We start from the raw sequence: 15023 nt of genomic DNA on the forward strand, positions 1-15023 counted from the left end.
TGATATATTGGAATGTAGAGTATTTAGATGCAAATTGCAGTGGCCATTTTAGCTGTTAGCAGTCATCTTTTATCAGTTCTTTGTCTCCTTTTTTTAAAGTTTAATTCAGGTTTCCAGCAGATGGATTTAAAAATTTTTATCATTCAGCATAGCATGCATTCATGTCACCTTTTTTTTGTCTTTTTTTCTTTATTGAAAACAGATAAATAAACCAAAAACTCAAATTAAAATGCCATTCTCGGCATCTATGATGCACTCCAGTCCCTGCGGTGCTCACCGGTCGCGGAAGGCCTCAAGCGTGCCGGCAGACACCGCATACTCCTTCTCCAGGGACACCTGGGCACAAACGTAACCTCGGAAGAGGGGCAGGCAATCAGGGTGGACGGACCACCGATGGCCCGCAGCCAGGACCTGTGAATTGCCACCTTGGCCAGACCCAGGAGCAGACCGATGAGGAGATCCTCCTTCCAGCCCATGCCCCTCTGCAACGGATGCCCAAAGATCGGAAGCGTGGGACTGAAGTGCAGCCAGAACTTGAGGAGCAGCCCCTTTAAATATGCAACCTCGCACACTCCATCTAGACGTGGAACACGGACTCATCCAGGCTGCAGAAATTACAGGCAGCCTGGGAGTCCGTGAACCTGCTTAAAAGTCAATTGCATGGGACTGCCATGTGCAGCACCCTCCATCCCAGGCCCCTGATGTAAAGGGGGAGGACTCCTGCGTAGAGAGCTCTCCACCAGGGTCTCCCCTCACCACCAGATGGCAACACGGACCGCCAGGTCTTGTCTGGCCAGCTGACGAGGATGAGGATGTGGAGAGTGTGCAGGAGCAGCCGGTACAGGAAACCCCTCTGCGCCGTTTGGAATGGCACGGAGGGCATTTCCGAGAGGTGGCTTGGGTTGTGTGGGATCGGCTCCCGAGGAGAGTTTCGAGCCCTGGGTCCAATGAGCAGTTCCAGCCGAGCGGGAGTCAGCTCGGCTGGGAGCACTCCACACTCCTGAGCCCCCTCATCACCTGCAGTGAGGGGCGTCCCGGGGGCTTCGACTACTCCTCCGCCCATCGGTCTGTCCCCAGAGCCTGCCGCACAGACAGTCGAGGCGCTCTCCTCCGCGGTGGGGGAGCGCCCTGACTGGATGCGACCATGTTCCAGACTCGGAAAAGATCCCGGTAAAAGACAGGCAACTCCCTCAGAGAGGCACGGCTAAGGTTCTCCACCGGGAGCTGCGTGTCATCTTGAAGGCAGTGACCCTGGCGGAAAAAATATGTCGCCAGCTGGGAGGATGCTCGGCGTACAGGTATCTCTACAGGGTCTGAAGGCGGAGAGTCACAGCCTGGGTGCAGACGTACAATTGTGAGACTCAGGACCGTGGCAGAGACCTAGTGTTTCCTCTTGCCCCAGAAGAAATCGACGAGCTTCTTCTGGATCTTGGTGGCAAATGCAGGGGGCGGGGCCAAAGAGACCAACCGGTACCACAGCATGGAGGCCACCAGTTGGTTTATGACCAGCGCTTGGCCCCTGTAGGAAAGCACTCGGAGCAGTCCTGTCCAGCGCTTCAGCCAAGTGGTGACGTTCACCTCCAACACCTGTCAGTTTGCCGGCCAGGCTTCCTCAGCAGGGCTAAGGTGGGCTCCCAGATAGATGAGGTGCGTGGTGCTCCAAGCACAAGGTGTCAACTCCTCCGGTAGGGAATCCACCCACCACTGACCCACCCGGAGTCCGGAACATTTCTCCCAATTGATCCTTGCGGAGGACACAGCAGAAAAGGTCTGCTGGCAATCGCACATCCTCCACAAGTCAACGGGATCTGTGACTGCGAGGAGCACGTCATCAGCGTAAGTCGAGAGGATGACCCGCATGGCCGGACTGCGCGGAGCCAAACCTGTCAACCTCCTGCGAAGCAGGCACAGGAGCGGCTCCATGCAGATGGTATACAATTGGCTGGATATGGGGCATCCCTGACGCACTCCTCTCCCAAAGCGAAGGGCTGCTGCCAAGGACCCGCTAACTTTGACCAGACACTCTGCGGCGGCGTATAAAAGTCGGACCCGGCCCACAATATGCGGCCCGAGTCTGAATGTGCGCAGAGTCCCGATAAGGTATTCATGATCCACCCTGTCGAACGCCTTCTCCTGATCGAGGGAGAGAAAAGTGTCTGATAGACCCGTCCTCTGGGAAAGATGGATCAAGTCCTGGACCAGGTGGATGTTGTCCTGGATGGACCGGCCCGGGACCGTGTAGGACTGGTTGGGGTGGATCATGTGGGCCAGCACGGAGCCCAGGCGGGTAGACATAGCCCGGGCAAAGATCTTATAATCCGTGCTGAGGAGGGAGACTGGACGCCAGTTTTTAAGCAGGCGGAGATCGCCCCTATTTGACAGCAGGACGATGACTGCCCTGTGCCACAAGTGGGGCATCTCCCCGGTCACCAGGCTTTCACGCAGGACCCGCGCATAATCGTCCCCCAGGACATCCGAGAATGCCCTGAGGAACTCCACGGTCAGCCCGTCTAGCCCCGAGGATTTTCCCCTTGAGAGCTGGTGGAGGGCGCCAGTCAGCTCCGCCAATGTGAGTGGACCCTCCATTCCTTTGGCGCCCTCCGGGCTGACCTTTGGCAGGTCCTCCCACAAAACCTTGTGTCCTCGCTGGATGGATCCGGAGAGAACAACGCACTGTAATAGTTCCTGACCAGGAGGCCCATTCCCTCTGGATCCGTGATGGAGGATCCGTCATCGGCCAGCAGCTCAACGAGCTGCTTACGGACCCCCCGCCATTTTTCCAGTGAGTAGAAGAAGGGTGAAGCGCGGTCCAAATCTTCCAGGATCTGGATCCGCGACCTCATGTACACACCTTGGGACCCTATGAGTTGCAGGTCCCTCAGCGCGCCCTTCTTCTCTTTGTACGCCTGCCACACGGCCGGGTCTGTGACGGCATGACCGAGGCGGGACTCCAAGTTGAGCACATCCCTCTCGATGTGCCCGATCTCGGCTTCCCGCCTCCTGGTCTACCCCTTCGCATACTCCTGACAGAAGACACGATGTGAATCTCGTCCACATCCCACCATAGACTCAAGGAGGGGAAGCCACCCTGCTTCTTTCTCCAGTCGGTCCAGAATCGACAGAACGAGTCCCAGAATTGCTCGTCCTTCAGCAGCCGGTTGTTAAAGTGCCAGTATGCAGACCCTGCCCGCGTGCTGAGTGGAGTGAATTTCGCCCACACCGAGCACGGCACCAGCCGCATGGAGGCCGCTGAGACGTGGGAGACGTACGCCTGCGAAAAGTAGAGGCGGTCGATCCGGGACCCTCCTCCTCCAGACCTCCATGTGAAGGCACTGGAGTCAGGATGGAGATTCCGCCAGATGTCCATCAAGTTGAGGGAGCTGATCAGTCCCCTCAACTTCTCCACCAATGCTTGACCACACTGGGGACTGGAGCGATCCTCCCCCTCGAGGGTACAATTAAAATCCCCCCCGAGGATGATACACTCACCGCTATCGATGGAGCTCAAGAGAGCAGACACTTCTTCAAAGAAGCTCGCTTGCAGCGCACCAGGCCTGGGCGCGTACACGTTCACAAAGTGGAGCGGCACGCTACCCAGGCGAACGGCGAGGTGGAGCAAGCGGCCCGGCACCAGCTCCTTGACCCCCAAGTTCTCCAGCTGAAAGGTTGGGGCCAACAAGATAGCCACCCCACTAGAAATAGGGGTGAGGTGACTCATGTAGACCCCACCCTGCCACTCCAGGAGCCAGGTGGCTTTGTCTTCCGGAACGGTGTGGATTTCCTGCAGAAAGCTCACCGCGTATCTCCCTTCCCTGAGGACTGAGAGGTTGCGAAATCTGCGGTAAGACACCGTGCTGCCGTTGATGTTGAGGCTGGCTATGGTTATCTTCACGTCAAAAGTACTCTGAAATCCATCACCAACATCCCACTGTGAGGAGGGAGCGGACGTGCACCTGGCCTTCCACTCCTCCAGCAACCCATTGAGGAACGTTTTAAACAGGTGCCGCTCAGCCAGGTTCACGCCCACACCCTTCCCGTTTACTTGAGGGCAGCACGGACGGACCGGATGGTCAGCGCCAGATTCGACCAACGGCCAAGGACCAGCTGAGCTTTATTCGGGCAACCCCGGCATACCACGAGCAATTCCCGGCGTTCCGCTGTGGGGATGAGAGGAGACTCGGTGGGAGGCACAAGGGACTCCACCGCCTCACTGGCGATGGAATCAAGGTCGTGCTCCAAGCCCCACATTGAGTCCCCATCCTCCTCCGGGTCATCACCGCCAGCGGCCGACATGTCCACCACACACTGTGAGGCGGACGTCCTGGCCGCGCCAGCTGATCCCACCTCTGTCACGATCCCACCCCCAGGATCAATGGCGGAGGAGTCCTCTCTGAGGTCTACTGTGGAACTGGAGCCTATGGGTGCCAGCGGTTCAGGACCCCCCTCTACCTCCGTCCCCAGGCCAATGAGCGGTCCAGGGGAGACGGAAGTTCCCGACTCCGGAAATGCAGCCGGAGCCGAGACCGAAGGCGGAGAGAGGAGGTCATCATCCGCCCCACCAGCGCCCACAGACCCAGTAGATGGGGCTGCATTTTCAATTATTACTATACATGGATTGGGTACATCCTGGTCAAGAGTGGATTTTAACAGGGAGGACCGACCCTTTGAGACCTCACCCTCCCCTCCACCCAGAGCACCTGAACCAATGGCAGAATGGGAGGCTTCTCCAGGAGTGTCCCCAGGCTCCCCCACCACAAGCAAGTCTCCACTTGCTCCTTCAGGAGGGGCCTCTTGTACAGGGGTCTCCCTCTCCTCTCCATCCTGAGGGGTAGGGAGTTCCTGCCCAGAGTTTACAGCCTTGATGGTGGTGGTGGCAGGAGGAACCTGGGGACCTGAAGCAGAAGACAGCTCCCCTCCAACAGATGGGCCCTGCACCTCAGGGCCCTGTGTTACCTTTGTGGAGGGGTGCCTTCTCCTCTTTTTCCCACCAGGGCACAGAGGCTCGGAGACCTCCATGTCATCAGAGGCCTCTGCCTCCGCACCCTCCTTCTGCTGAGTTACCCTGGGCCTGAGCCCAGCCCTGGGGCAGGTGGATTCCCCGGGAGTGGGCCTTGGGCTGAGCTCAGGCTCGGGTTGTGCCACGGTGTCCAGGGGACGTGCCTTTCGGTGTTTATTTTTCCTCCGCGTCTTCCTCCCACTGGGACCGGCACCCACCACCCTGATGGAGGCCGTGAAAACCACAGCCTCCGGAACCAACGGAGTGGTGTCTGTTGAAGGTGTAAGGGGAGTGGGAGGAGGTGCAGTAGACCCACCCTGGACTGCCGAGTTGGAGTTGGCAGCCGGGAGGTTGGGGCAGTTCTTTTGAGCATGCCCCACCCCCTTGCAGGCATGGCACTGCACCCCGTCCGAGGTCCAGAAGACGCGGTAGGTCGCCCCATGGAACTCCACATTCAAGTGACCCTCCAAGACCTTCTCCCGCACCAGCTGCATAAATAGCTGGCAGCAGAAGGAGTAGACATGCCGGAGGCTGTTCTCCCGAAGACCGAGCGTGACTGGGGTGATCCCCGACCTTACCTCCCCCAGATGGTGCAGATGGGGGGGAGGAGCTCACCGGGAATAAAGGGCGGGACGTTTGATAGCATGATCTGCTGTGCAGTGGCCCCCAGAGGGTCCACTGGCAGGATGGTCCCCCCCACTGTGAGCCCCTTACTCAGGGCCAGGGACACCGCCCACTCAGTCTTCAGGAAGAACACAGCCTTCCCATACATCTTTGAAGCTGCAACAATTGCCGAGGGCCCGACAACCTCGGCCATTGCCTTTACGCAGGCCTCAAGGGACATGTTGGGGTGGGGATAGCTCTTCACCCCATGGCTGGATGTTATCAATTTAAAGGGTGTCAGGGTCACGTGGGCAGCCACAGAGGGCCCCGCCACTGGTGATGAAGGGCTTGCCATGGGTCTAAGAGCTAAACCCACCCCAAATTGTAGGCTTTCAAATTGAATAAAGTGAAAGATTCACAAGAGATACTGAATATATATATAAAAAAACAAACAACAGGTTAGGGGAGAGGCTGAGGGTGTAGAGGAGAGGAAAAGACAGGCTGTAATGGATGACTTGCTCTCAGGAAGTGGTGCACACAGCACACTTAAAAACAGTCTTTGCCAGCACTCTTGGTCTTCTGGTCTTCTGGTTGGGGGAGGCGTCTTCACCTGGCACTATCTATCACCTTCCGTCTCTTTAGTCGGGCAGCTTCAGCTGACGCAGGCTGGGCAATTGGGGTGGGGAGGGAGCTTCCCTGTGTGCTAGTTGCAGCAGCACAGATTCCTGCTGAATTGGCAGCCCCACGCCTTGTTATTCCGGCCACTTGTTCCTCCCCCAACAATCCAAAGCAAAGCAAACTACTGGTGTTCAGCACCCACCTCCAGACAAAAAGTCTCTTTCTTCATTGTAAAGATGATTGTTGTTGAAGCTTTCCTTTGCTCAATGCAGCTCCTCTCTCCACCTCAGCAACCTCCAACTGGGGCTCGTTGCTGCAATCAGCAGTCAACACTCCAATTAGACAGCAGCCAACCCTGTGCTGTACCTGCTCTGGGAGTGTTTGATGGTACAGTGTGGAGGAACTTTGCTCTGCATTGATCCCATGCTGTTTGTGTCCTGGAAGTTTCTGGTGATGATGCCTTTTGAGCCCAATAATTCATGATTAATATTTTCTATATTTGGATGCAAGCTTTAATTGTAAGCAAAGATTTGCTCCCTGAAGCTAGTAAAGTCTCTGCACTCTCAGGACAGTGATGGGAGTGATTCTGACAACACCTCTTGGTGGAGTGTTGAGACCAAAATCCCATCTGCATTGACACAAGGCCCATATCATAAGACTGAGCAACAATCATTGTCAAATAGTATTTCTATTTCTCACCCATCACCCCGTATATGACTAATGCTGATTAAAACAGGATGAGGTATATTGTGCCTTTCCTTCTACTAGTGTCAGCACAGTCAGGCTTCAAATATCTCAATGCTAAAGGAAATGTAAATGACTTTCATGGATTTTAATATTCAAAATACAGTATGGTTTTGCAAGAAGATTCTGTCTGACTCTATCTCTGTTTTGTCATTCAATTGATGGGTTTTTTGTAATGATTTTTTTTGTACTCATCAAGGTGAGCCTTGGGAAATGGAACACTTTCCAACTTTGGGAACTTTCTGATGTTAATATCAAGCACTCCCAAAACAGGTTAGATCTAGAGTAAAGATCAAACACTCCCCGGACAGGTACAGCACGGGGGTTAGAATCAGAGTAAAGCTCCCTCTGCACTGTCCCCATCAAACACTCCCAGGACAGGTACAGCACGGGGTTAGATACAGAGTAAAGCTCCCTCTACACTGTCCCATCAAACACTCCCAGGGCAGGTACAGCACGGGGTTAGATACAGAGTAAAGCTCCCTCTACACTGTCCCAAAAAAGAGGTTAAATACAGAGTAAAAACAAAGAAAAACGGGGGTTAGATACAGAGTAAAGCTCCCTCTACTGTCCTCACATAAAAAAAAACGGGGTTAGATACAGAGTAAAGCTCCCTCTACACTGTCCCAAAAAAAAACGGCGTTAGATACAGAGTAAAACTCCCACTACACTGTCCCAAAAAAGAGGTTAAATACAGAGTAAAAACAAAGAAAAACGGGGGTTAGATACAGAGTAAAGCTCCCTCTACTGTCCTCACATAAAAAAAAACGGGGTTAGATACAGAGTAAAGCTCCCTCTACACTGTCCCATCAAACACACCCCGGACAGGTACAGCACAGGGTTAGATACAGAGTAAAGATCCCTCTACACTGTCCCATCAAACACTCTCAGGGCAGGCACAGCACAGGGTTAGATACAGAGTAAAGATCCCTCTACACTGTCCCATCAAACACTCCTGGACAGGTACAGCACGGGGTTAGATACAGAGTAAAGCTCCCTCTACACTGTCCCATCAAACACTCCTGGACAGGTACAGCACGGGGTTAGATACAGAGTAAAGCTCCCTCTACACTGTCCCATCAAACACTCTCAGGGCAGGCACAGCACGGATTAGATCCAGAGAAAAGCTCCCTCTACACGGCCCCATCAAACAATCCCTCAGATACTGAAGCAGTGCGTGCCCATATACAGCAAGACCTGGACAACATCCAGGCTTGGGCTGATAAGTGACAAGTAACATTCGTGCCACACAAGTGCCAAGCAATGACCATTATTATGACTAGTGTGGGAGGAGTGCACTGTTCATTCTAGTCGCACTTCTCCACAGGTCACAACATATATTTAAATTTTGTCACTTACGAATATGGTCAATCATATACTCTATTTTTCCCAGAATAAAACACACCAACCAGATTTCTTTAATAAACAACAAAAGTATCAGTTTATTATAAAACAAGTCTTAACCAATAATGAAGTAAAGCATATAGACACAGATTGAAATATTAAAATTCCTTTTTTACCTTAGCCCCTCACTCACACACATATACACAAACACCGGTTAACTGGAAAAATAAAAGGGATGTTTTGTTTACAGCTCTGTGACAAAGAAAAAAAACAGACAAAAAGATAAACACTTAGGCTCAATACTTGTTCATTCTTGAAAAAAAAATAGAAGATATGGAAAGATGTCCTTTGTTTTGCTTTGGCGTCCCAAATGCGTATAGACGGCTGTCACTGGGATCTTCCTAGAACAGTTCTTCCCAGGGGATATTGAAGATCAGTTTAGGTAGACTATCCAAGAAATGCAGCTACGGGGGTTTCAGATAGGCCTTAAAGCAGAAATGAGGCAATAGGGGTTCAGTTCCCACACATTCGATAGGCAGGGTTTCTTCAACTACAGGAGGAAAAAGGAAACTGACACATTGGATATGTAGGGTTTCTTTCCAAGAGAGAGAAAGAGACGAGCTGGGTTTTCTTGGCAGGCAAAAACCAATTGTTGTTTTAACAATTCAAAGTGAAACCAAAAACAGTCCAAAAGTCAAGCCTTCTGACCTCTATAAATATTGACCTGTTACTTCTTTGTAAACATCTTCCCAAGTCAAAACAACAAGCTCCCTGCTGGTATTTTATGTGAAAGCAGGTGCATTCCAGTAAGGGCTTGTTTCCAAGCCAAGTCCAGGAAGCCTTCTGGTGATCTCTTTTTAAAAAAACACAAAGTTCAACATCTCTTCAAGCTTCACTGGAACGACGGAGGTGGAGGGGCGACATGATAGAGGTTTACAAAGTTATAAGCGGCATGGACAGAGTGGATAGTCAGAAGCTTTTTCCCAGTGTGGAAGAGTCAGTTACTAGGGGACATAGGTTTAAGGTGAGAGGGGCAAAGTTTAGAGGGGATGTGCGAGGCAAGTTCTTTACACAGAGGGTGGTGAGTGCCTGGAACTTGTTGCCGGGGGAGGTGGTGGAAGCAGGTACCATAGAGATGTTTAAGAGGCATCTTGACAAATACATGAATAGGATGGGAATAGAGGGATACGGACCCCGGAAGTGCAGAAGGTTTTAGTTTAGGCAGGCATCAAGATCGGCGCAGGCTTGGAGGGCCGAATAGCCTGTTCCTGTGCTGTACGGTTCTTTGTTCTTTGTTCTTCCAGATGAATTAATGTCCATAATTCAACTATAAGTCCTTAAAAACATATTTTACAAAACATAGAAGCAATCTTGTAACACCATCATTAACAAGAAAGAATCTACCCATCTCTCCTTGATATTCAATGGCATTACCATCGCTGAATCCCCCACTATCATCATCCTGGGGGTTACCATTGACCAGAAACTAAACTGGACCAACCAAATAAATGCTGTAGCTACAACAGCAGGTCAGAGGCTGGGAATTCTGTGGCGAGTAACTCACCTCCTGACTCCCCAATGCCTGTCCAACCATCTACAAGGCACAAGTCAGGAGTGTGATGAAATACTCTCCACTTGCCTGGATGGGTGCAGCTCCAACAACACTCAAGAAGCTCGACACCATCCAGCACAAAGCAGCCCGCTTGATTGGTAGCCCATCCACTACCTTCAAGATTCACTCCCTCCACCACCGACGCACAGTGGCAGCAATGTGTACCACATACAAGATGCAGTGCTGCAACTCACCAAGGCTCCTTCGACAGCACCTTCCAAACCCATGACCTCTACCAGCTAGAAGGACAAGGGCAACAGACACATAGGAACACAGGGAAACTGCAAATTCCCCTCCAAGCCACACATCATCCTGACTTGGAACTATATCGCCGTTCCTTCACTGTCACTGGGTCAAAATCCTGGAACACCCTTCCTAACAGCACTGTGGGTGTATCTACCCGACATGGACTGCAGCAGTTCAAGAAGGCAGCTCACCACCACCTTCTCAAGGGCAATTAGTGATGGGCAATAAATGCTGGCCTGGCCAGCGACGCCCACATCCCATGAATGAATAAAAAAAAACTTTCTGTTGTTTGTGTACGAGGACTTCTAAATCCCTCTGACTACCAACATTTCCCAGTCTCTCACCATTTAAAAAATATTGTCCTTCTCTATTTTTCCTACTAAAGATGATAATTTTGCACTTCCCCACATTTTATTCCATCTGTCATGTTCTTGCCCACTTATTCAACTTGTCTATATTCATTTGCAGCCTCTTTACGTCGTATTCGCTGTTTACTTTCCCACTTAACTTTTTATTGTCAGCAAACTTTGATCTGTTATACTCAGTCCCCTCATCTAAGACGTTGATAGAGACTGTAAATAGCTGAAACCCAAGCACTGTTCCTTGTGGTATCCCGCTAGTTACTGCCTACCACCTGAAAATCTCCTGTTTTTCCCTACTCTTTGTTTTCTGACTGTTAACCAACCCTCTATCCATGTTAATATATCACCCCCAATCCCATGAGCCCGAAGTTTGCATAATAACCTCTTGCGTAGCACCTTTTTGAATACTTTTTGAAAATCCATTGGTTCCCGCTTTATCTATCCTGATAGTTACATCCTCAAAAATACTGTAACAAATTTTTCAAACACAACTTCCCTTTCATAAATCCATGTTGACTCTGCCTGATATTATGATTTTCTAAGTGCCCTGTTGCCACTTCATTAATAATAGATTCCAGCATCGTCCCTACTGCTAATATCAGGCTAACTGGCCTATAGTTCCCATTTTCTCTTTCCTTCTTTTCTCGAATAGCAGGGTTATGTTTGCTACCTTCTAATCCATCGGGATTGTCTAAAATCTGGGGAATTCTAGAAGATCAAAACTAATGTATCGACTCTCTCTGCAGCTAACTCTTTTAAAATCCTAGGATGTAGGCCATCAGGTCCAGGGGAATTGTTGATTTTTAGTCTTGTTAATTTCTGCAGTAGTATTGCTTTCGAATAATAATTTCTTTAAGTTCCTCATTTCTGCTAGAGCCTTGGTTCCCCACTATTTCCGGAATATTTTTTGTGCTTTCTACTAAGAAGATTGATATAAATTATTTGTTTAATGTTTCTGCTATTTCCTTATTCCCCGCAATAACTTACTGTGAGGCCTCTAATGGGCCCACATTTACTTTCACTGATCTCTTCCTTTTATCAGCTGGTCTCTTGCTACTTTACTCTCAAATTCTGTTTTCTCTTTCTTTATCAATTTCTTGGTTTCATGAACAGAGAGTCCTTGGGGATATTTGCGCACAAGACTTTGAAGGTGACAGGACAGATAAACAAAGTAGTGAATACAGGATCCTGGGCATCATAAATAGAGACATAGAGTACAAAAGCCAAGAAGTTCGGCTAAACCTTCATAAGGCACCAATTCGGCCCCAGCTGGAGTATTGTGTTTAATTCTGGGCACCAGACTTTAGGAAGGAAGTGAAGGCTTTGGGTAGGGCACTTACTTGAATGGATCCAGTGATGAGGGATGACAGTTACAAACATATGAATTAGGAGCAGAAGTAGGTCATTCGACCCCTCGGGCCTGCTCCACCATTCAATAAGATCATGGCTGATCTGTTTGTGTCTCGAATTCCACACTCCCATCTACCCCCGATAATCTTTGATTCCCTTGTCTAACAATAATCTATCTACCTCCACTTTAAAAATATTCAATGACCCCGCCTCCACCACCTTCTGAGGCAGAGAGTTCCAAAGTTGCACAACCCTCGGAGAGAAAAAAATTCTCTTCATCTCTGCCTTAAAAGGGTGACCTCTAATTTTAAACCGATACCCCCTCGTTCTGGACTCACCCACAAGGGGAAACACATCCACCTTGTCGAGACTGTTCAGGATCTTATAATCTTCAATCAAGTCTCTCCTCACTCTTCTAAACTCCAGTGAAAACAAGCCCAGTCTGTCCAACATTTCCTGATAGGACAACCCGCTCATTCCAGGCATCAATCTAGTAAACCTCCTCTGAACCACATCCAACACATTCACATCCTTCCTTAAATAAGGAGACCTGTTACGTGGATACTGGAGAAGATGGGATATTCTCCTGAGAGAAGATTTGATAGACTTTTTCAAAATCATGAAGGGGTTAGACAGAGTGAATAAAGAGAAATGTTTCCATTGGCTGTTGGGCTGATAACCAGGGGACACAGATTTAAGGTGATTGGCAAAAGAACCATCGGCGACATGAAGAAAAACTTTTGTGCAACGAGTGGTTAGGATTTGGAATGTTTGGAAGAAGATGCACGTACACAATGGGCCAAATGGCCTCCCTCTGTTTCAAATTCTTCTTGTCAAGAGATCCAATTAATGCAGAAAGTTATTGTTCAATGTAAAGGACAGTCTCAAATGTTCCTGCCTGTGGGTTTTGCCAGTCTGTGATCAGGGACAATGATCTGGTATCATTCATGGTAAACTGTGCTTAAATGTCTAACTTCCACTCAAGACTTTTTAAATCCATGCAGTTTAACCCGTGACCTTTTCTACATTGTAATGACATTGAAGGTAACAATGACAGATCTCATTTTGTACTCTGCTTTGGCATTTCTTATCAGCCCCTTCCTCCAGGTTCTCCCGTTACAGAAGGGTAGAATCACATCTATCCTTCAAACCACTCAACAGCCATCAACTGCAGCTAAACTGTGTGAGACACCTAAGAACTGTCTGGTCAGGTCATGTGTTGCAGAGTGAAAATTGTATCAGATTCCAACATGCATTGTAGGTGACAGCTGCAGTTACATGATGCATTCATGTGTCATTACACAATGCTGCATTCGATTACCACAAGGTCGATCCTTTGACCTTAATGTTTTGTGAATGATCAGCTTAAACAAGCAGTTCAGCTTGTCTGACTAGGACAGGAGTAAGTTCAAGAGACGGCGGAGAAAAAAATAAAACATTTGTATGGATGGAGGATGCTCCCTTGACAGCTTCACAGATAAAGAAATGTCTCTTCACAGTATGGGACTGAGCCTCACAGATAGTGCTTTTCCCTTCCATGCAAATTCCACTGCTCAATAGGCCCTGTGACTAGGTTCTGGCACAGTTACAGTGGGAGGAATCCTGGCACCGTGATGCCTCATCCCTCAACTTTCTCGCCTCGCCCCTAAAACCATCGACTGGTGCTGGGGCACGGATCAGGCTGGTTGCTTTTAACCTCACGTAAGTTTTCCATTTGTGAATTGCGACGTTCCTTGGGGTTCGTTCCACTGGCACAAGAATGGTGGATGGATGCCCCACCGCACCCCAAACCCCAGATCAGACACCCTTTCACAGATCTCAAGGTTGAGGCATATTTTTCCTTCTCTCCATCCATCTCCTTCTTCCTATTTCCTGTTCCTATCCATATCACAACCAAATCCCTATTCCTATCCCTATTCCTATCCAGCTCCCTATCTCTATATCTCACAGGGAATTGTGAACATTTGGGTACAGTTGGATACTAAGATAGGCAGTGTACCTGAGTGTGACCCCCCCTCCCCACTGGGATCACGGCCTGGACAATTTCCGATTAGCAGTTTCAGTTTTTGTTGATTATCTTTCTTAGATTCCTTTTCCGATCATTGTGCAACTCTTCTGTCATCTTGGTTTCATCCAACCTTCCTTTAGTTTGTGTTATACCCTTTCCTACATCACCCCCGTTCAGCTCCTACTCCACCCCCACCCCCTGTCCTGCGTCTATCCCACCCCCTGCCTCCACCTCACCCCTACCCCCTGCCTCTACCCCACCCCCTGTCCTGCCTCTACCCCACCCCCTGCCTCCACCCCACCCCTATCCCCTGCCTCTACCCCACCCCCTGTCCTGCCTCCACCCGACCCCTTGCCTCTACCCCTATCCCACCCCCTGTCCTGCCCCTACCCCACCCCCACCCCCACCCCCTGCCTCTACCTCTACCCCACCCCCTGTCCTGCCCCACCCCCACCCCCTGCCCTATCCCACCCCTTGTCTCTACCCCACCCCCTGTCCTGCCCCTACCCCACCCCCACCCCCCTGCCCCTACCTCCTGCCCCTACCCCACCCCCACCCCCTACCCCACCCCCTGCCCCTACCTCCTGCCCCACCCCCACCCCCACCCCCACCCCCACCTCCTGCCCCACCCCTGCCCCTACCCCAGCTCCTGTCCTGTCTCTGTCCTCCTGCAGCTCTGTGTATGATCTGGATTCTATCCTACTCCTGATCTAGAATTGAGATCCCAGTAACTTGCAATGCTTTGTGGTTAAAAAAAAAAAGGCAGGAAACATCTGGAACTCCCCCAGTGTGTTGACCTGCAGCAGGAATGAGTTCAAGAAATACCGGCACCAAAAAACCCTGTTTCTATTATAAAACTGTTCATGAAAACCACACAAAAAATAATTTGTTTGCATAAATTAGCATACAGTTTGCATATCATTTACAAACACAGCCATAAGTTATGTTGATTAAGTATTGTTCTTGCCAGGCTGTTAGACAAATGCATATTGAATGTATTTTGAAATCGAGCTTTGCAAGCATGTGGGAAACTCCATTATTAAACATTATAAAACACAAGCAGCCTGACACACTGAGAAATGATTCACTATCCAGTCACCTTGTCAATCAGCTCCTTAAATGCTTTTCCAAGGACATAAT

Source organism: Heterodontus francisci, chromosome 10 (assembly GCF_036365525.1).
Source record: "Heterodontus francisci isolate sHetFra1 chromosome 10, sHetFra1.hap1, whole genome shotgun sequence".
Classification (NCBI taxonomy): Eukaryota; Metazoa; Chordata; class Chondrichthyes; order Heterodontiformes; family Heterodontidae; genus Heterodontus; species Heterodontus francisci.